General features: G+C 45.0%; 1 protein-coding gene across 13 annotated transcripts in view; it reads right to left on the minus strand.

Annotated features, from left to right (window-relative positions):
• The window catches only part of MYT1L (myelin transcription factor 1 like), a 403682-nt gene that overhangs the window by 156493 nt on the left and 225823 nt on the right, over nucleotides 1-21366 (minus strand). For all 13 annotated transcript variants that reach the window (XM_084791226.1, XM_084791228.1, XM_084791224.1 and 10 more), the window contains exon 5: nucleotides 586-738. The gene's annotated coding sequence lies outside the window, so the exon portion shown is untranslated. The remainder of the gene's footprint in view (nucleotides 1-585; nucleotides 739-21366) is intronic.

Raw genomic sequence — 21366 nt, forward strand, 5'->3', positions numbered from 1 at the left:
TACCTTGTGTGGGAGTAGAGAGCAGAGTATCCAGCCAGGGAAACAAGTGTACAGCTAGTCCATGGCCTTTCCCCCGCCCTGCCTGACACAGCATGGTTCCCAGTGAAGGTCCAGGAGGTAAAAGTTGCCTAGGTATTCCAAAGCCCTGAGCGCCAAAGCCTGTGAAAGGCACAGGGCGGCTGCAACAGGAACAACCAAGAGAAGATCTCTTGACTGCTGGGGGAAGCACCTCCCACTCCTTTCTAAGTTCCAGGGATGTAGCACTCTCTGTCTGTGAGGACCAAGGTAAAGTCAGGAGTGAAGGCTTCACAGGGGAGAGCAGCACTGTGGTAGGGAAGGCATGATGGGGAGGTAGGAAACCCAGAACTACGGGGACCCAGGTTGAGGCACTTGAGGTCTTGTAAGGATGGTGGAAACCCAACTCTGCCAGGATAGAGAGGGTCAGGTGCCCAGGCTGAACAACCATGGACCTCATTCCTCACTGACGTGGTCTGGGACAGTGTTCCTCACAGCACTGCACACTAACAGTCCCTACTCAGTGTGGGAACAGGAGATGCACATGCTGGGGAGACAAGTGGCTCTTACCTTGTAGGAAGCCTTCTCTCCTGAGGACGGAGGCAGGTGACTCCGTGGGCAGGATGCAGGCCCAGAGCCGGCTCTCTCTAGGCTTTCCCTGGTCCTCCCCAGCTTGTGACTGTGGCCAAGTCACTTAATTTCTCTGTGCCTCCATTTCTCCATCTGTTAAAAAAAAAGGAAAAACATTAAGCACCCAAGGATCTCACAAACATATCAGAAGATAATGTAAATGGGTATCCTTCATGACAGACATTTTGCCTCCTCCAGGGACCAGAATACTCATGGGCTAGCCATATGTCCTTGCATTTGAGCCATTCTTCCAGCTCTGAGGCCAGGCCTTCCCTGGCCCCTGTGTAGGCTGGCACATTCAGACAATCATCCAAGCCCCTACTTCCTAAGTCTGGGATAGAATTCTACCCTCACAGAGGCCTTGTAGTCGAGTTCCATGCTAGAAGTCACTCTGTAAGCCTCATTTACTTGTGATTTCCTCAAGGACTTTGGAGGCTGCTGATCTGAGCCAGACTAGTGAGGTGGCTCAGATAGCACCTGCTGCTAAGATAGATAATCTGAGCCCGATCCCTGGGACCTACAAGGTAGAAGGGCAGAACTGATTCCTTCAAGTTGTCATCTGACTTACATGCACATGTGTCATGTACACCCCCTAAAGAAGGAAGGATGGAAGGAAGGAACAAATGAATGAACGAATGAATGAACGAACAAATGAACTGGTCAGTCTCCTAGAGATACATACCTCCAGGGATAGAACACTTTAAGGAATATTTTTGTATCCCTTGTCTCCTCTAAACTTTATGCCAATTTCATGAATAAAATAAAATAACCCTGACACTCAAGGAGGTATCCCATCTCTGTCCAAATCTTGCTAGCTAGTGGGACAGTGGCCCCCGAACCCCAAGGCTTGCAGCATCAGCATGGTCATCTTGTTCACATCCTCCCAGAAGAGTAAAGAAGGGAGAGGGCCAGGGGAGGGAGGCAAAGTGTGATGTAACCCTAGGGGAGCCCTAGTGCATGGCACTGACGTCCCCTCAGTATTTCCGGATATTCATGGTTGCACTTGTCTCAAGCAGCTCAGCTTGAGCCACTGCTGTGCAGTTCCCTGCAGCTGCAACCTCTGGGTTATCTTAAACTGTAACCAATCAAGGGACAAAGGCTTTTCTCCTGAGGATGGCAAGCTGCCTCTATGGGTAGATGCCTACAGATTCTCTTGGAACTTAAAGATGTCTACAGTTCAGTTCCTCAGCTTGACATGGTCTACCTGCCCCCAACTATAAGCTCACCTTCATTGGAAATTCTCCTCTGAGGAGCAGCAAACTCAGTGGATGAGATAAATAAGAAGGACTCAACATCTCTGCATTTGGCCTAGAAATCAGCATTCCTCAAATAAGGTTGGACACTAGGGTCTGGGCTGTAGAGCCTTCCATTATAAACCTCATTCTCTAAGAGAGATAATTTCATCTACATAGACAGAAAGTGGGTGTCTATGCACAGATATCTCCCCAAGAATCTAATCACACTGGACACAAATTAGAAGCAAATTCGACCAGATTTTTTTTCTCTTTGACTTTTAAATTTAAAGCAGAATATCCTATGTTATACTTTTGCTCAAGTAGTTTCACTTGAATTTCTCAAGAGTCCTTCCTTGATGTCATGGCACAGTCCTTTGAACCTGGCAGGCACCAGGAAGGGTTTCCCAGTTGATATGCCCCATGGTGCTAATGCATATGAGAAGGGAGGAAGGAAAGAAGGGTAGGGAAAAGAGGATGAAAGGGAGATGGGGAGGAAGGAAAATGGGAAAGAGGGAAAGAGATGAGGTAGAAACAAAAGACGGGAACCAGAGATGGAGATGGAGAGAGCAGAGAGAAAAAGGAAGCCAGAAAATCCCAATCCCATTGACTAGAGGAAAAGGTGTCTAGTTTTAATTGGGTTATAATGTGATGACTCAACCAACCAGTAAAATGTTGAATAGTTAAATGATTTAGTTCAGGCAGAATTGGGTTTTTATTCACCTTCACTTATTATTTCATAGCCTATGTATGTTGTTTCATAAGCATGAACTTCCTGAAATTTTCAATCTCTAAGTTAGATAATATACCAAAAGAATCCAGCCCCTTACCAAGTGTTCAATGAAAGATAGATCCCCTGGGCACCACTTTTTTTTTTTTTTTTTTTTTTTTTTAGTGTGTAAGCATCTCTGATTCTTGGCTATTCATGTGCAAGTGTGACAATATGAAGAGGCAGAAAGCTCTTTCCACTAAACTCTTGTCTCTGGGTCTGGACAGGATGTGTCTAGTGATGGGCAAGAGAGAGCTCACTGGGACTGTGTTCTTCATCTTCCATGAGACCCTTAGCATCTCAGTATAATGAGATACATGAAATATTGCTACACACTCCCATAGTCAAACTTAAAGAAATAATAGAGATTAAGGCTAACATAGTCATTCTTAAAATGTACAGAAAAATAATTTGGGGTATGAAGAAAAAAATAGAATGTATGAAAAAAGAGAATGGGGAAATTCCAAGAGTATTCTTGAGTCTGTAGAAAATCTATGGCTAACATTAAGGTTACAACTGAATAATCAATAAATGAGAAACAACATCAGTGAGATACGGAAGGAAACAAGTTAATACATTGGCAGTAGTTTAATTATAACCTAACACCGCCTTTTAGATTCTTCTGAAAAAAGAAGTGTCCTACAACCAACTAACACTCAACTGAATGTTAGAATACCAAGAAACACATGCTGATAGCTCATAATATTTAAAATTAAACAATTAAATCATGTATTAACGAGTGACAAGCAAACCAATTGTGGTACAGCTCGTTTTTTGGCAGAAATGAAAGTAGATCTGAGATTCCTACTTGTTACACCTGTCACATAAAGCATACTCATTTGTGGGTTTTTATTTTGTTAACAAGCTGTGTGAGAGGATGTTTCAGAGGCACAGAAGAGTAGGCAATGACATTGAGACTTCCTTCTTGCAGGCTACTAAGCTGGCTCAGAACAGCACACTGGTGAAGGCAGCCTATTGTCCCCCAGGCCAGGATCAGAGAAAGCAGAAGCCCTGTAGCCACAGAGGGGTGGGAGGAGTCTTGCCTTGTGTGGCCAGATCAGAGCCTCCACTCTTTCTTGGTTCTTAGTTCATTTGTAAAAATAGTAAGTCAGTGGCAGGAATACCCTCTGGGAAATAAATTTCAGGAAAATGAGGTCTCGCACCTAATTTATTTCTGTTTATTTTCTTTTGGGAGCCCTGGCTTCCATGCATGTCTGTACATTGCTCTTGGTTCCCTGGAGTCCTCTATCTGGAGGACGCACTAGTCACTTCTTGATCACCCTCCCAGGGCAGCTGGAGGTTCCCTAAGGCAGAGGACCATTCTTGGAGTAAATCCAAGGCTCTGTGTCCAGCTATCTCTTTCCTGGATTTTTTTTTCTTTTTGAGGAGACATCTCTAGATCTCTTCCGAATGAGAACCCTAGTGATTGTTCAAGGCCCTGATCTCAGTGTGACACTTATTTGTCCAAGAAGGTTAGGGTGTGACTTTGTTCTAGCAGTCCCTAGTAGGGTCACTCTGTTGTCTGGCTACTCAGAAGCCTAAGCTTTCCTGGAGCCTAAGGAGCTGATCCTCATGCTCCTCTGGTGCCCTGGAGTTAGATGTGACACACACACACTCTCTGTCTCTGTCTGTCTGTCTGTCTGTCTGTCTGTCTGTCTGTCTGTCTCTCTCTCTCTCTCTCTCTCTCTCTCTCTCTCTCTCTCTCTCTCTCTCTCTCTCTCTGCATTAATGCTCAGTGTTAGTATACTATGGAATCTGTAGGAACCCTCTCCCATGCAGAGTTTCAGCCCTGGTCACCTGGGAAGCACTGGCCTGTGACACTGGGGCCTGCCACCAGAGTACATCCTACATGACCTTGTACTGGCCTCTGTCACCAAACTTGCCTCTTTCTAACCTCTTCCCACTCATATCTTCCTCCATACCCTTTATTTTTCTAGGTAATCAGCCAGTATTGTGTGATGATGGCATGGCAGTTTGCTTACCTCTACATATTCTCTATGCCATTTTAGTCTTATTATAGGTTTCTTTGAGAGAGACTGGCTCAGTATGTGCTGTCTAACCCAAGCTGGCCTTGAACATGGGACGGTTCTCATGTTCTTTCCCCCTAAGTGTGGACATTATGGGTGTAACTACTGTGCTCGCTACCTTGGCCAGCACTGATCTCAAACCTGCTGCTTATCAAGGATGACCTTGCATTCTTAACCCTTCTACCTCTGCTTCGCAAGTACTGGGAATTCAGGTGACTGAGGATCAAAACCCAGGGCCTCATACAGGCTACACAAAGACTCTACCAACTGAGTTACATTTTAAAGTTAATTTCGAAGCCGTTCCTAATCAGTCTGTCTTCGTGTTTTGCTTATTTCAACCACAGAGTAAAGACTAGATCAACACGGTGTCAGAATGCAGGCTCTAACTGGTCTCCCCGAGCAGAAGGTGATACATGGTGGGCACGGTGGGTGGGTGGATAAGCACAGCTCTGAGACAGTATTTAAGTTCAGGAGACAGTCAAAGGTGGTTGTGCTGCAGAGGCACCCCAACAGTTAAGGAGCTGAAGGAAGTAGTTACAAAGGAGGTTCACTGTGACTGTGAAAAGCCTTGTGTATAGCTGGTGGCTGAGGGTAGAGAGGGAAAACTGTGGGTGTAGAGGCGAGCCTGTTGTCTAGATGTGGGAGCCGGTCTGCTGACTGGGTAAGCGGTAGGGAAGCTGTCCGGGTGCAGGGAAGAACCTCCAGTCTGGGTATAGAGGAGCGTCAGCTGTGCATACAGAGGAAACCTTATTGTGAGGATATGAAAGTTTGCAGTCTGTGCAGATGAGGGGCAGTTATGTGGATGCAGAGTACAGCCTGTTCTCTGTGTATAGTGAGGGGGCTCCTGCGTGCATCCAGAAGGCCCTAGGCCTGGGTGTGGTGGAGGGCCCTCCACTGTGTGAGTGTGTAGGAAGGTCTGCTGATTTGCCCTCTCAAACATGGGAGGATCCCGTGTCTGAGAATAGAGGAGAGCCTGCTGTCTTGGCTTAGTGAAAGATCTGCTATGTGATGGGCCTGATGTCTGAGTGTAGAGCAGAGCCTGCTGTCTGCATATTGAGGAGGGCTTTCTCGGTGTGTATGTAGAAGAGGGCCTATTCTTCCGATATAGAGAAGGTACTGCCATCTGAGTGTTGATGAGGGCCCTCTGGCACGGCGTAGATGATGCTTTACTGTTTGGGTATAGAGGCTGGCATACTTTCTTGTTGTTTTGGAGGTCTTCTGTTTGAGTGCAGAGGCCTGCTGTGTGACTGTAGAGGCAGTTCCGCTGTGTCTGCTGTGGGCCTGTTGTGTATGTGTTGTGGAGTCTGGTCTCTGGGTGCAAGGGAGAGTCTGCTGCCTGGATGTGGAGAAAGGTTGCAGTCTGGGTATAGAAGAAGCACAAAAGGGGCAGAGAGGAGGATTTGCGTGGGTCTGGAGGAGGATCTGCCTTCTGGGCATATGGGAGGGTCTGAGTCCAGAGGGGGTTTGCTGTGTTGGTGCTGACGGGGGCCTGCTGCTCATTATGGTAGAGTATTAGGACAAGAAACACTCTAAATAGTTTTTTTTTCTCCCAGCATCTTGCCTACCTTGCCATCTGTAGATCCATTTCTCTGAGTGGAGTCTTGTTACTGAAGGCTAGATCTCTCATCATTGCAACTGTGTAGTGATAGCCTCCTTTCTAATGCATGATGTTTTAGCATAGAAAGCACAAGGTTTCAGCCCAGCTCTGCCCTTTTTGATTTTGTAGCATTTAATATTTGAAACCATACCCGTAGCAGACAATACAGAGAGAAGCTGTATTGTAGGACTCACACCCTCCTCCTCTTCAGAACGTTTAGCATGACAGAAACAAGAAGGGATGGCACCAAGTGAGAGATCAGGCCAAGGACACAGAACAAAAGGCCAGACTACCTTCTGCCAGGTGTTTGCTATTAACAGCTTTGCCACCAAGGTGCCCAGGGTACTCAAGGGGGAGGAAAACCTTTAAAAACTGATACTGGGGACAGATGGTATTGCCACACAAAAAGAATGAATTTGAACCCTTATCTTATACCATATATAAAATGGATCTCAAATTGGCGTAAGGACCAAAGTGTAAAGGCTGGAGAGATAGTTTAGCAATTATGAGCACCAGCTGCTCTTGCACAGGACCTGGATTTGATTTCTAGCACCCACATGGCAGCTCATACATGTCTGTAACTCCAGTCTCAGGGATCCAGTGCCCTCTTCTGGCTCCTGCAGGCACTGCATGGACACTGTACACAGACCTACACCCACCCATACACATAAAATAAAATATTTTGTTAACGTACAAGAGGTAAAACCATTAAACAGAAGAAAACAAGTAGATCTTCTGATTCTGAGCCTTGACACCAAAAGACAAGAGCAGTTATTTTTTAAAAATTGGATTTTATCAAACTTAAAAAAAAAATATGCTCAAGTGTACCATGTAGTCCCAGTGGTTAAAGATACATCCCAAATACCAAACTGAACAGAGACATCAGGGTTAAAGTATGTGAGTTTTATGGTATGTAAATTATGGTTCCATTTTTTAAACATCCCTGAGCGCCTTCAAAAAGCATTCCTCATGGGGTCAGGCCCCTTGGGATCTAGTTTCTGTTCCTTCCTTGTATTTTACACTTTCCTTGAGTGACTGGTAAATTTTCATTGCCTGAGTCACAACTTCTCACAAAGGCAGGGGCATCCAAAAGCTGGCTTACTAGTGCTGCCCCATACCTTGTATTCTGCCTCTGAATAGCCCTGCAGCACTGTGCAGCCAGCTGGTGTCCCTCGGGTGCAGAGATGACCTGCTTAGCTCTGGCTTCAGCTTATGCAGTGGACTGAGCCTGGTGCATGAATCCTTGGCCACCTCAAGGTTACAGGCTCTCATGCACTCATGCCTTCTCAGGCCCTGGTGACTACAACGTTGTTTGAAGGTCAAGTTGTTTCAGAGGAAGGAGCTAGTGTCATCTCTCATGATTGTCCTGGGGGCAGGTTGCCCCCAGTCACTGACTTCTAGCTCATGTTCAGGGAAAGACGTGTACTCTAGTAGCCTAGGTATTTGAGGAGGTCAGGGGCTCTATCAGGAGGGAGCATCCTGATGACTTCTGTGGTGCTCTTGTCCTCTGCTGCCACGGCCTGTGTGTCCCATACTTCTGTGTCAAGTAACAGGAGCATCCTTTCCACATAGGCCACTCAGGACTCAGTGTGGCCTAGAGGCATTTGTTGGGCTCAGTGACATTCCTTTGACAAGGCAGGTGGGCTGTAGCTGCCCACCTCCTTCTTTCTACACCCAATTGCCTAGTAAATGGCCGCTCACTGTGAAGAGGCTCATATCGCCTCATTGCCCCTTGTAAATGAAAATGAACCTTTCCGAGAGGGAGTGAAGGGCATCATGTTTTGCATTTGTTTGGCTCTGGGGCAGGATGTGCAAGGATCCTGCCTCACCCCTGCCAGTCAGGAGGGTTAAGCCACTTCACTAACAGCAGATCTAATACTTTGATAATCAGCCTTGTCCTCCAGAGCTACCTTTTAGGGGCCTTTGCCAGCTTCCTTCCCAACAGAGGTTTAATTAAAGCTCACAGCAGCCAGGGCTCTGAGTAAAAATGATAATCTGCCATACTACCAAAAGGCTGTCATTGCAGAGGAAGTTAGGTGTTGTGGAAACCACTGACCAAGGCACAGAAGGGATGAACAGACCTCAGGGGTAGCAGGCAACCTCACTGGGGGGACTGTCCTCCATGTGTCCTGGCCCAGAACAGGCACCAGACTTTCTCCTATCCATAGTCTGAGGATCTGGTAGATAGCTGCGCAGACTGCAACCCAAGGTGGAGAGGAACTATGCCTACCCCCTAGTACAGCTAGTGATGTAGGACCCTGCCAAAGAGAGAGGAAGGGAGCTAAGGAAAGTTAGGGCTAGGAGCCCAGGGTTAGAAGCTGCAGTGGAGGAGAAAATAGGAGGAGGAACAGTAGGAAAAGAAGACGACAAAATAGAAATAATTATATGCATATATAATATATCATTGTGTATTGTTATATATAATATGCACACCTATCTGTGTTTATTTAGGTTTCATGAAAAACAGGAGGTAAGTGAGGACCAAGTACTTTAGGCTCTAAGGTACCTGGGCTCCCTACCGTCCTCAGGTAAAGCGTCTTGGCATAATGGGCCATGGAGAGGCTAACTACAGCGGGTCTGGTTCTTTGCAAATGGATCTCACTTCGCAGGGGCAGAGTCCAAAATGGTGAGGGAAGCTGATGTCCAGGGACTGGACTTCGCTTAAAAGGACTTAGATGGCTCGCCTCCAGCTTTGTTTCACTCCTGCATTAGGCACTCCTTGGCAGAAGTCTTAAGGCTCTAGCATGTAAAATGTCTTGGAATATTCATTGTGACACAGGACTCATTATCACAGCTTCATGCAGTGGCTGCTCAGAGCCCTTTACAGTGACGGGCATTGCCTCTCACTGCCTGGCTTCAGCAGCTCTTTGAAACTGTGGAAGAAGAATCTATGATCCCACCACTCATCCATCCCTCAACCCACAAAAGCTAGCTCCACATGGATGACACTGCCAAGTTCAGCGGCCACCTCTGCATGAACCCCTTGCCCTGGTTGACCAAATTAGCAACAGCTTTCATATGTGGAAGCAATTTCTTCCTAGCATACAACCTTTTGGACGTTTAGCTGGGCAGAGTCTTTCTCTGAGGGCACCCTTCACTTGTTCCAGAGCAGGAGGCCTGCCCTCAGTGGTGCTTGTCTGCTAACAGTAACATTTTCTCTTTCAGCGTAGGGTCTTGGCGGTAACATTAAGCTTCCTAGTACTCCCCCCCCCCTATTTATTTTGCCTCACTTGCTCCTGCTCATCATAGACCTGCATAATAATAATCAACAATGACTATTCCTCACATTCAACATTAAGCTGTCTTAAAATTTCCTGTGTTAAAGAAAGGAAACCATTCATTTTAATTTAGCCCTATGCAAGTTCTTAGGACATAGACAGAAAGTAGCAGGGTTTTTTTTGTTTTTGTTTTTTACTCAAATATCACATGAATAACCTCTATTCCATATGCTAATATATTCTTTGTTCCCTTCTGAAACCTATCTCTCTCTTCCTGATATCTTGTTTGCTATGTAACTGGCCAGCCTATTCACCTTGAAACTCAGCTGAAATTCACACTGCAGACCAGGGTGGCCTAGAGTTCATAATCCTCCTCCTCTACTTCCTGAATTCTTGGATTATGAATATGCACCAACATGTTGGCCACATTTGTAAGAAAAGATTTCTTTTGGCTCATGATCTCAGGGGGTTTAACCCATGGTGACATGACATCATGGTATTGTGAATATAACAATGGGAACGTGTGGAGGTGGGGAAGGCTACTGAGTGCATGGCCAACCAGAAATGAAGGAGAGGAGAGAAAAGACAGCGAGAGACACATAGACACTAGGAACTCAAGAGTGTGACCTTTACACACACACACACACACACACACACACACACACACACACACATACACTCATGACCTACATCCTTTAGGTAAGCCTTGACTCTCAAGGATTCTAGAACCTCTCAATATAGTTCCAGTTACTGGCGGCCAAGTGTTCAAGACATAAGCCTAAGGGTGGTATTTCATATGCAAACCGTAAGTTCTTTCCCCTGGCTCCCAAACACACATGGGCATCTCAAAATGTCAAATGCATTTAGCCTATCTCCAAGAATCCCCCAATCTTAACAGTTTCAGCATTGTTCACAAGTTTAAATTTCAAGTCCCTTTTGAGAATCAAGCTGAGAGCTCCTGTAATTTAAAAAAAAAAATTTCCAGTGTGCAATGGTATAAAATATTCACATTGCAAAATGTGTGTTGGGGGGGGGGGAGGTCAGGGGGATTCAGGAACATGTTGAGGGAGAGTGAAAACAATGTGAAGCTGACACTCAGCAGCACAGACATCAGCTATTGTAACTTCATGGCTAGAATGTGGGACATATGGTATCATGATGTGAGTGCAGCAGGCTTGGACATGCTCGTCCCTATTGGCTTTCTCATTTGCAGACCATATGGCCCTTGTCTTGGGAGAGCTCCACTCAGTACCTGTGAATTTTCTTGGCAGGCATTTTATGTTCCTTTGATGTCCTGGGCTTTAACCTCACGCATTCCTTTCTTATGCTCTGCCTGAAAGGTCTCTGACCCTGCTGTGCACAGCCTGACCCTCCAGGCCTTCCTTTGTGATATTGGTGGAAGCCTTCATGACGGTGTCTCCAAAATCAACATCATATGGATGATGCCAGTGCTTGTCACCAGCTCATATGATACTTGGGCTCCCTTGCAACAGCAGTGTGGAAGTGTGGGCGGCTAGAGCTGGGACAGTGTTTCTCTGAATGGCCTTACGTGAGCAGAATGACCTGGAAAATCACTCTTCTCAGGCTTTTGCACCACCCCTTGTATCCATCATGGGTGGGGTCTGGCCAGTTCCTGAGATGCCACTGAGGCAACTTTTCTACTGTCCCTAAGCAAAGTGCTAGAACACCTTGAACGGATCTGCTAGTAGCTTTAATGGTCAAACCTTCTTGGTCCACAGTTTTTTAACACCTTCTCTGGCTGGACAGAACACTTTCCAAATCCTTCTGTTATATATATATTTTTCATTTCTTGATTCTCACTATAAATATGGCTAAAAGCAGCTAGAAATAAGTCACCACAATCTAAACATTGTGTTTTCTTGAAAAATTCTTCACCAAATTAACAAGATGATTACCTTTAAATTCAGCTCTGCAGAAGATTTCAGGACACAGGGAAAACCTTTTTGCCAGGCTGTCCCTTCCTCGGCGGCTAGCTAGATGCTCAACGTAATCCTTATTCTCACCTGAAGCATTCTGAGTGTGGTCCTCCCTGGGCCTGCCAGCATGCTTGTCTGCCGAACCCCCAGCACAACAGCACACCAACGTGCCGCCGGCATCCTTGTGCTTTTTTCAGTTTGCATTTCCAGTTGTTTGAAATTCTTTCTGCACGCCAGTTCCAAAGGTTTAAGGACCATGTGGCCAGATGTTGTCTGGTATTGATTTCCTTAGTGTTCTTGTCAGAAACAACTTACAAGGGAAAGCATTTTCTTTGGGTCAGCATTCCAGAGGACTTAGTACATGGATGTTTGACCCACTGTGCTTTGGCAGATCATGGTGGCAGAAGCACGTGTGGAAACATCAGACAATTCGCTACATGCCAACCAGGAAGCAGAGAGTCACTGAGCATTTTTGTAACACGTTGCCATTCCTCTTTGGCAACGTGGCCACTTGCCCATCTGCTGCTAGTGTAGATTTAGTCTGTCCCTGAGAAGTTCCCAAAGGGAAGTTAGTGGAGGGTGCCACAGGGAATACCTGCTATTAGAATACGGTTCTGGAATTTGGACACAGCTATAAGCCACTTCATATTCTGGGCAGGTATCGGCGGCTGTGTGTATGGCTGACTTCTCAGGGGCATATTATGTCTAAGTAGCTCAAATCAGAACTCCTGGGAGTGTCTGCATGCATTTTTCACAATTGTTCTGCAGTACACTGGTATCACAGGATATTCTTAGGAAACTCAGTTTTACGTTCAAATACAAACACAAAAGACTTCATATCACCCTCCCGGAAATGAATAGCACACAATAGTGTCTCTAAGACTGAAAAGTCCTCTGCTAAAGTGAATAACATGTGTGCTGGCATTTGGAATAAGCTGCCGACTTCACTTTTTCTTTCAACACCACAATTTTAACACTCGAGATAAAGGTTCTACAGAAGCCATTTTGGAAGCTTAGGGTCTTACATAAATAAAAAGTGCCCAACATTTCCTTGTTAATTCTGGAACATTTTATTTCCTGTGGCTGTTTGAGAAAGGGGTCTCATTCAGAAGTACTGAGGGGGCCTGCTGAGCCCGTGAAGACCGTAATGACAAATATTCTTTTCTTTTTATTCATTTGGTGGCAAGGCAGGCAGACTACAGGGTCAGGAGCTGCAGCTGACAGGAGATTGGTTCATATCATTTAAAGTCTCAGGTGAAGGCATTACAAATGCAAATTCCTGCACATCCTGGGCATCTGGGAGGACAGACTGTTGTATTCACACTCCACCCGAGCTGACACAGCACTCCCGAGGAGCAATAGTCCTGAGTAGGAAGGTGAGAAGGACTATCCCCAAATGCTGACACCCCAGTGTCCTGTCCTGAGTCTAGATTGGACATTTTGTGAGATTGAGAAGGTGTTGAGTGACGAAGGCCCGTTCAGTGGGCCTCAGGGGGAGCCACTGCATCCCTGTTCTCTCTTGTGTGAGTGCTGGGCTCCATGCTGAGGCTGTGTGCTTACACATTCTTCAAAGTTTTGGACAGCTAAGATTTAATATGCTATTTTCTACAAGTGCCTATTTCCGAGAAAGTACTAAGAACCAGTTAACCTAATTTATAACAGAGGTGTGCTACTTGGTATGTGTTCCATTTTATATACCATTCTCAAAGGTAGAATGGTGCATGTCTCTATCATGTACACAAAGGCACATGAGAGGGTTTCTTTTCCATGTAGTAATCATGGGACAAGCCCGATTAAAGTTGATAACATAGACTCCACACATGGCAAACCCTCATGACATACAATACCTTTGAGTTAACAGAAATTTTGCTTTCATATATACCTTTGTCATCAATCCTTCAGATACCAATTAACTGGGATTATAGGACATATTGGGTCTCTTCACTACCCTGTTGATACCCAAGAAGGAGAATCAAACACAGAGGAAGATGCACAGTTGTGGAGAATAGAAGGACCTGAGTCAGTCTCTGGCATTAGCTGTGACAGAGGGCTGCCACAGTCCACAAAAACAGAACAAAACAAAACAAAACAAAACAAAACAAAACAAAACAAAACAAAAAACTTTTAGGCCTCAAGATTCTGAAAGGATTACACACTGTGGCTTTAGTCCATGGGTAGAATAAAGCTTGTTTGTATTTGTAAAGAAGGTTGTTTAATTTTATAAACTTTAAAAAGATTTATTATATTATTTACACAGACATGTATATGTGTGAGTGTGTGAGTTCATGTGCCTGCTTATTCCTGCATGCCTCTGTGTGTGGGGGGGTGGGGGCGCGAGCATGCAATGGACATGTGTTCGGGTGTCTGTGGAGTTAGAATGACAGAGTACTGTCATTGGGTTAACTGCTTCTTAGTACTTTCTCGGAAATAGGCACTTGTAGAAAATAGCATATTAAATCTTAGCTGTCCAAAACTTTGAAGAATGTGTAAGCACACAGTGTCAGATACCTGGCGTCAGTGCTGGGCACTGAACTCTGGTCCTCTGTGAGAGCAGGTACTCTTAGCCATTGAGTAGTCGCCTCTTCAGCTCTCACAGTCTTATTTTTAAATGTTAGGTTGTTAGCATGTATGTACATGGGGTACAGGCGGTGTTTTGACCTGTGCATACTATGTAGGATAGCAAATCAAGCAGATGAAAACCTACCTAGCGTCTTGATAATTTACCACTTTGGTGCATGTGTGCTGAAGGTGTTGGAAACCTCTTCTTTAAGCAATTTATAAATATACATGTTATTCTTAACTGTAGTCATTAGGTATGGCAACCGATTGCTTGATTTCTGCCTTCAATCTTGGGAAGCTTTGGCCCCATCATTATCTCTTCATTTCTATATCCCACAGCCAGCCTCTAGTAGCCAGATCTCTTCCTGCTATTCCCACCAGACAAAAACTGTCATTGTGTTCTGAGGGAGGCCCATTCAAGCAGGAGTATGTATGCAGCTAACAATCTGCCTGTGTCATATGGGCCCTGGTAGTATTTCTCACACTATTGTGGACTCCTTGGTCAGTGCACCCCACAGAGAATGCTATCTAACAGAGGCTAGAAGACCCCACTCTTGGTGTCATTTGCATTTGGTTTTCGAGGTCCCAAGATAGAAACTCCTCAGACACAGAATGCTTCAGGCCCTCCGCTCTGCTCACCTCACCATCACTGGATAAGCAGCTGTGGGGGGGTGGGGGGGGGTGTCCCACTCAGAGTGGCTGCTGACTTCCATTTGAGACAACTATCATTTCTTTTTATGAAAAATTGAGTTCAGAGTCTTGGTGTCCCAGCTAACCTTAATGCAAGCCTGCTTAGATGACCCGTGAACATACTGCTGGAGTTAAGTCAAACACCCAGAGGTCACTGCACAGTCCCCACTGACAGACTCTCTTACTGATTTCTGTCCATGACGGCTAATACTCCATAATTCATACTAGTACTTGCAGTTACCCTATATGAATAGACATATGTAGTACAAACATGGCTTTAATCAGATGGAGGTACAACCTCCACCTTACCCCAGGATTCACTTTATCTGTTTAGAAGAAATTGTATACTTTGTACCTCCTTCTGCTAAATCATACTTACTTAGTATAACAATCTCACCACACTGTAACCAGCTATACCTCTGTTCCATCATTAGCTGTGACTCAGTAATAGAGCCACATGTAATTTATGAAACTATCAAAGGACTAGCATAAATTTAGGATCTTTCCTTGGGGCTGGAGCAGTGTCTCAGCAATTAAGAGAGAATTGGTTGCTCTTTTAGAGGACCCAGGTTTGACCCCAGAATCCACATGACTGTTCACAATACCTGCAACTCCACTGTCAGGGAATCTGATGTTCTCTTTTGTCCTCTGGGATATGCATATGACATGCACGCAGGAAAAATACCCATGTACACAAAATAATATAATAATAAAAAAGTTTAAAGGAATTTGGGATTTTCCAACTAAGCACAAAATGTTCTCATAAAGTTCTCCCTTTCTCTTTCTCCCCGCCCCTCCCCACTTTGTGTACTTTTTGGTATGTTTGAATATATATATATATATATGGGCAGTACTACATGAGTGCATGCATGAACATATATATGGAGTCCAGAGCTCAGCGTCAGGTGGCTTCCCTCAGTTACACTCAACTTTTCCTTTGTTGAGACACAGTCTCTCACTGAATCTGACACTCAGCATTTGGTTAAGTCAGCCAAGTGAATCTCAGGGCTTGGCCTGTCTCCACGCTCTTAGCACCTAGATGGGCCTTCATGCCTGGCTTTTTAATGTAGATTCTGAGATTAAAAAACAAAAACAAACAAACAAAATCTCAGTTTATCGCATTTACACTGCAGGCTCTTTCCCCACTGAGCCATCTCCTCAGTCCTCACGTCAAAAAAAAACTTTTTTGTGTGTTTCTTTATGCATGTGGCCTTAGACATTACATTTACAACATTTAACAGATGCTGAATACGTGGCCATCACATCCTGCAATCTACTTACCAAAAGCACGTGGAGTCAAGCTTTCTGAGCCCCTTGCCACTACTTGGTTGTTCTAGACTGTACTGCCATTTGGATGGCATGCTCACGACTCAGGTTGCTAATGTCTGCCGTACTGCATGGATTACATTTCTGTCTTCTTTTCTGCCCTACCCAAATGGATCCCTGCCTTTCTGTGTTGCTATATACCATTATAGATCTTTCTGTATAATTCATCAGGTCTTTCCTGCAATCTCCAACAGTCTGTGAGCGTTGTTTATAAGATTTTCTTGAACTTTGACCTAATTCTATTAACTACTGTCTTGTTTTCTGTTAAGTTCCACGTGTTATATTGCTGCATCTAAGAAGTTTTGCCTTATCTATGGTAAAAGACGTACTATAGGATTTTTTTCTCCGAATCTTTGTGTAATATGTGAATTAAAAATGTACATCTTTAATTAGCCAAAGTTTATTTGGGGTGGATATAAACTAGGAACTTCGCCAGTGGGCACAGTCCCAGTGAGCACAGCACCACTGTCCTGGGATGGCTCTTTCAGGGAAGGGAAGCTGTGAAATAGCAGACATTGGCTCAGACTCCAGCAGTCAGAAAACTGGGTTATTGCAGAGGCTGGATGGACAGCTCCCAGGATGGGCTACTTTGTCTGGCAAGGCCTGGTGGGTGACAAACATTTCTAAGGAAGAAAATTGTAACACTTGGGTAACCCTGGAAGGAAGAGACAGATAAGCTGAGTGAGAAACCAACAAAGAACCTTCCAGACTGAGGAAACCAAAAATATACAGTCCAAGAGGACGAGGTGCTGGGTATGGGGTCAGAAAGTAGAGTGGTGAGCTTGGAGTTGTCAGAGTGCAGGGATGAAGAGCCTGACCTACATGAGGTTGGGGACAGGCAGGCTTCATCAGCCTGAATTCTGACACCCTAGGGCAGGCCTGGGGCTTATTCTGAGCATCGCAAGAGCCTGATATAGGACTTTAAGCAGGAGAGTGAGTGATACAATTTATTTTTAAGTAGACTCCTACTGCCTGATCTGGAACATTCTGGAAAACAGATGGTAAGTAGCAGAGTAGACTAGGACACAGTCCTTAGGAAACAGGTCATTTATTCTCTTCACTGAGACCCTGCTGATCTCAAGATGCCTAGAGAGGGGAAGGCAGCATGACTTGTGCTCACATTCATTTACTGCATGTATAGGTATGCTGGGTCCCTGCTAGGACCAGGACACCGTGCCTGAGCAGGGCATGGACACTTAAATAAGCTGCAGTTCCAAAAATGGTTTTTAGTGTGAGCAGGCACAGAATGGGCCAAACCCTGTGGGGGGGAGCATTTGCTCATATGGCTTAAAAGGCAGATGTCTTCATATCACACGAGCACATTGGCACCCTCGTCAGCTGCAGACGGAATAGCCTCAGAATGTTGGTTAAATATGCCCTGACTTTGCCCTGGCAACCCCACAGACATGCATCTACTAAAAATGGGTAGGATTTATTCCAGAATGGGAGAGGATCTCTGCCAGAGAACACTCGAGATTCCTCTCTGCATACAGAAAAGAAACTGTATGCCAGTGAACCTGGGGACATCCTCCGAACGGCTTCACACAAACAGTTATATATTGGGTTGGTCAGCATCTCCCCCATAGGAGTAAATGCTCTTCAGTTTGCAGACTAGTCAATCTTCATCCGCTAACTCACAGTCTCCAGGCACTAACTTTGAAGTTCTTAGATAAAAGGAAACAGAAACTCAACCATTAAGTGATGTCAGAATAGCTTTTGGGAGTGATTTCAATCTTTCCCTTTCTGCCTGCCAGCCCACCAGACCTCTGGGGCCAGACAGGCATGCAGTATATTGCTGCGTAATGTCAGTGCTGTGACCTGATTCTGTCCTCTGAAAATCACTAAATTCCAGGCTAGGAGCTGATATGGTCAGATGAGTCAAGTATGGCAAAAGAAAGTCACCGCGGATGTGTGCACATCAAGCCAATGGTAGCATTTCGTTCTTAGAGTATTGCTATGCCTGAGAGCTGTTTACAAGACCCAGAAAGCAAGTGTGTGAGGATCTAATAGGGGTCACTGAAATGACTTAGAACTAGGCATTTCCCCCCCAACATCTAGAAGAGAAAAGTTGGTTCTGAGAGATGCTGGTCTAGCCCCCTGAACTGCAAAAGGAAGGCTGCCAACATCATACTGATGGTGATGGGGTCAGCTCTGTCCCTCAGAATCCACATGTGGAGATCCTTACCCTGAAATTTCTGAACTAGCCTTATTTTGAGATTCAGTCTGCAATGGTTTGACTATTCACGTTAGAACCTGTCATAGTTAATATTGTCAAATCACCTAAGAGACAAACCTCTGAACATGATGCCATGTGACCGGCTGTCCCACTCATCATGTCCCATCATGCCTTTCTAGCCATGATATATGGTACCCTCAAATTGTGAGCCAAAATCAACCATGCTTTCCTTCAGCTTCTCCTTGTCAGGTATTTGGTCCCAGCAATCAAATGATAACTAAAACAGAAGCCAGACACAGATGACAATATATAAGGTAGAGAGCCTTTGGGTGGAAATTGTAAGAGTGAGATTGCATTTGTTGTTAATCTTCTGCTGCGTGAGGCTCCAGTATGTCTTTTCTCATCAGATAATCAGCCTGCTGGCCCTCTGCATTTGGAATTCCCAGCTTCCAGAATGATGCGAAGGCACATTTTTCTATTCCTTATAAATTAGTCTGTCCTGAGCATGTTAGTATGGCAGCACAGACTAAGTGACTTTAGATCTCATTAGTTAAGATGGCAGGCACTCTTGCAAAAGGGATGTCCATACAAATGCATAGGAAGAATGGCATGAGGACGCAGGGAGAGATCAGGGTAATGCTTTCCCAGGCCATAGGCACACAAAGCCAGCTGGGTACTTACTGTCAGCTGCCTTGTGTTTCCAGGGACAGACTGTCCCTCACAGGTGGAGCCAGCCCTGAAGATCTCTAGAATGGGTCCACCACGCTGTGTGGATATAGGAGAATTAAACTGTCTGCAGTTGGCTCCGTGGGTGACTATAGGGGCTACGCTGAAGGCACTGAGTTCATCCTTTGTCCTCTGCCTCAAAGGGGCTGCACCGCTTGTGAGTCCCCTCTCTTCGTTCCAGGCTTGTTTTTAGTCTGATGTCAGGTAACATTGAAGATGGCTCTTTTTGGGACATTCTGTTAAATGGAGATGCAGATCAGGTGGCCATGGCCACATGCTGGCCATGAACCTGAGGATGTGGTACTATGGACCAGGCTGAAGGCTGAGGGGGATGGGAAACTGTCTACTTCCCACTAGAGGTTTTTCATTATGAGGGGTCTTCAGAGACCAGGTGAACCTTTTCCTTGGCTTGAAGACTTAACATTCTTCCAATAGCATCTAAAATTAACCAAATCAGAACTGAGTTGTTTGGACCTTTCCATAAGCCCTTTTGTGTCAGAGGGAAGACAGAGGGAGAAGGTAGAGAATTGCCTGTGGTTATAAATGATACGCTGGTAGGAACTGATGCCAGTCATGTGGCCAGGAGATACAGGACTGTGGACCTACCTGGATGGGGTCAGAAAAGAGCTAACAAAAGAATGTAGAATAGAGTCGCTCATAGCTCCTGATACTTGTGGCCTTCTCACAAGAGCATGGGAGTGGACCTGCTACTTGTTCAGCTCAGCCTAGCACAGAGCTATGAGAAAAGAGAAGAACTTGGCCAACAGCCACCTGGATGCTGTGTAGGGGCCATAGCCTCCTCTGGCTTGTCTGTGTTCTGAGACCTCGCTGAGTCCTGTCCACAGAGTAGGGCCATCTATTCTCTTGTCTTCAGTTCAGCATACTGTCAGAGACCCTTTCTTACAGGAGAGGTCTTAGTAGCCAGAAGGTACTTTTTATGAAGCAGAGTTGAGGTTTTCTTAAAGATAAATATATAAAAAGAGACTTCAAGACTACAAGAGAGAGAGAGCTCAGAAACACAGGCAGAACCTGGTGTGGGCTTCTCAGAGTCAACATTTACTAAAAGACACAGGTACAAGGATCAAAAGCAAGAAAAATGCTTAGGTAAAAATAAAGACAGGTAGGTTTCTCAAGAAAGACTGGCCCAGAGAGTATTTAGGTGGAGTTCCTAGAATTTGCTTTCAGGTATAATATTCAAGGAGACCATTTTCACCACACCCTGATTTCTGGAGTGTGGAGCTAGACCCAGACTCTTACCTCATCAATGAAGTGCTTGGGGATTTTCAAAGCACAGTGCCAGGCAGGTGAGGCTGTGGGAGAACCCTGTTCTTAGACCAATGAGTTCCACCCTTTCCAAGATTTGGCCTTGGGTTGCATTGTCCAGAGACAAGAGTGGAGACTGCATCTCTGCTAATTGCCATTTCAATTCTAACATCATTGCAAAGCTATTGAAAGGTTAGGGTACCCCTGGAAGCAATAGACAGTAAGGTAAGTTACCCCCTACTCACGCTACAAAGAACCTTTCTTAATGTACTAATTTTAAAGTCCCTTGATTAAAACAAAACTTGAGGGCAGAATTATTTTGTCAGCTCATTTTTTATATATATCTGGAAAGCTTGGATTCTCTTTTGAGAAGATATTTTACATGTGTTTTAAAATACTTCCCTCCAAACAAATGCCAATTTCAAATAATTCTGAATTTTTTATCATGACTGTAATCTAAAAATTATCATATTTTATCTACCTTCTGCCACTACTCTGCCTAGCAACATTTTCTCAAAAGTCAGCCTTCCATGGTATCTGCTCAGCTGGGTTGCTCCCTGGCCTTAAAGTCCCTTCCTGATCTGGCTGAAGTGGTACCCTCTGACCATCTTCAAGCTGTTCTTCCTACTCTTGCCCACAGCTCAAAGTGGTCCCAAGATTCTGGTCTTGAGTCTGTACTTTCAATCTTGGCAGTTTCACTTAATTAATTTAACTTTTCTCCCTAATTAGACAACCCATAGGACTTTTTCTCTATGCCTGCTTTGCTCTCTATCAAAGCTTCTGCCCTGTATTTTAAGGTTCAGTCCAGGCATTTTACCTCTAGGCCAGGTCTCATGTCCCAACACGCACATGCTGTGTCCTGGAGGCCTTATACCCTTCTCCCAGGCCCTACCCTCAGTTGAGTGGGCTCATTTGCAGGATCTCTCATATCTTGTCAACCAACCCACCAGCCAAGTCTGTCATCCTTATTTCCTCAGTTATCTTTTCTTGAAGCTGAACATTAGCCAGACTGTCTCTTCTGCTTTCTTGCTGAATCAGAGGGGTCTTTCTGTTTACCTTCACATCTTAGCCATCCTTCGGCCTCTGTGAAATCTATATTACCCAATGCCTATTATTTGTTTCAGCGTGGGCACACTTGACTCTAAACTGAAGACAGAAACCCAATGTACAGGACAATTGGCAGTTGGAGCCTCAGACAGGC

The sequence above is a fragment of the Acomys minous genome (assembly GCF_964271855.1).
Source record: "Acomys minous genome assembly, chromosome: 8".
Classification (NCBI taxonomy): Eukaryota; Metazoa; Chordata; class Mammalia; order Rodentia; family Muridae; genus Acomys; species Acomys minous.